The following is a 1,451-nucleotide window of genomic DNA, read 5'->3' on the forward strand; positions in this document are numbered from 1 at the left end:
GTAGGAGAGACCTCCAAACCTCAACCTGTCGCTTCAGCACAGCCACAACAGCACTCATCATGTCTCCGTTGACACAAGCAAATATTTAATAATGTAGGAAAGCTAATAAAATATGTCAAGAGTATTTTCCAGATTTGTTCAGTATGAACATTTGGTGACTTTGCAATTACATTTATTTAAAATGGTTCCTTCTTATGTTAATAAAAAAACATAATTCATTTCAAATGTATTTGCTGTTGCAGATTAGCAGCTGAGTATTTTCCTTCATTTCCTCTTCGTTTTGTTTTGGCCTGACTGATGACGTTTCTCATCCACACCTGTCGCCATCTTTGTGTCGCTATTTTTTTATTATGTAGCTAGGTGTAGCTACGAAGGAAGATGCCATTTCAAATTTGCCTAAAGAGCTCTGATTGAGCTATTTGCATCACTTTAAACATGAGAGACGGGTGCTGTGACCCAGTCAAACACACGCAGTGATCTTTTTTAAAATTCTAATTAAAGCTCCAATAAACAATTACACTGAATTAAAATGAGTTTCTAAGTGACACATTCCTGCATATTGTATATATTTTAAAACAACACCACAGGCCTTGTCAGCCCGACACACACGATCACAACACTGTGCCGTGTGTTTGCAGCAGCCAGTGTTTCTCTGTTGAACAGTAGCACTCATGTATTTTGGACGACAGTGTGACTGACAATCACCGTGACGATCACAATGATGATCACCGTGACCAGCTGATGAACAGTTTAAACAATGTGTGTGTTAATATTGTGCAGCTCGACTTTCTCACTGTGGACATTTAAAAAAAATCATCCCTTTGCTCGTACGTCGATGTGGCAGAGTAGACAATCACTCCACCTGCCTTAACCTACTGTCTGAACACACACACACACACACACACACACACACACACAGACATACACACACTCTGTGTTTCACTCTGTACAGTATATTTATGTTGTGAAGTGAATATCTGCTGCAAAGATGAAGATACATTTCAACACTGAGAAACGTTCTCTGCTTTATGTTGAGGTCAATTTGCTGTCGTGGAGCTGATTCTCTTGATATTGCTTTTGTTTGTTTTTGTTTTTTGTTTTTTTTCCTCACTTCTTTTTTTCCTGTGAGTTTAACAGTTTGTCCCGTTTTCTCCCAAAAGAGTAAAGTGACTAAAACATTTTGTTTTCTTTGAATAAATTTTATTGTAATAGCATTAAACCAATAAAATTCCACAAAGTAAAGCTCTGCTTGTGTGTCATTCATCAGCTGTGCACAACTAATGCAGAGCTCACACTGTATATACAAGGGACAAGAGGCAGCACAGCAGTCGTAGTGTTATTTCACTTAAGGTCCAAATCAAATCTAATTTAGACCAAAGCAGATGTTGGGAGGACAGTGGGACATCTATACACATTCACAGACATGTAGTAACAGTTTGAGCCTCTCCACT

General features: G+C 38.3%; 1 protein-coding gene across 1 annotated transcript in view; it reads left to right on the forward strand.

Annotated features, from left to right (window-relative positions):
* LOC111647923 (nuclear receptor subfamily 5 group A member 2-like) overlaps positions 1–1,228 on the forward strand; it is an 18,944-nt gene extending 17,716 nt beyond the window's left edge. The window contains exon 6 of the mRNA XM_087171653.1: positions 1–1,228. This exon is cut by the window's left edge and continues 1,673 nt beyond it. The gene's annotated coding sequence lies outside the window, so the exon portion shown is untranslated.
* The last annotated feature ends 223 nt before the right edge of the window (positions 1,229–1,451 follow it).

The sequence above is a fragment of the Seriola lalandi genome, unplaced genomic scaffold, assembly GCF_002814215.2.
Source record: "Seriola lalandi dorsalis isolate HSWRI2012SDOR001 ecotype SW California unplaced genomic scaffold, Sedor1 jcf7180002054883, whole genome shotgun sequence".
Classification (NCBI taxonomy): Eukaryota; Metazoa; Chordata; class Actinopteri; order Carangiformes; family Carangidae; genus Seriola; species Seriola lalandi.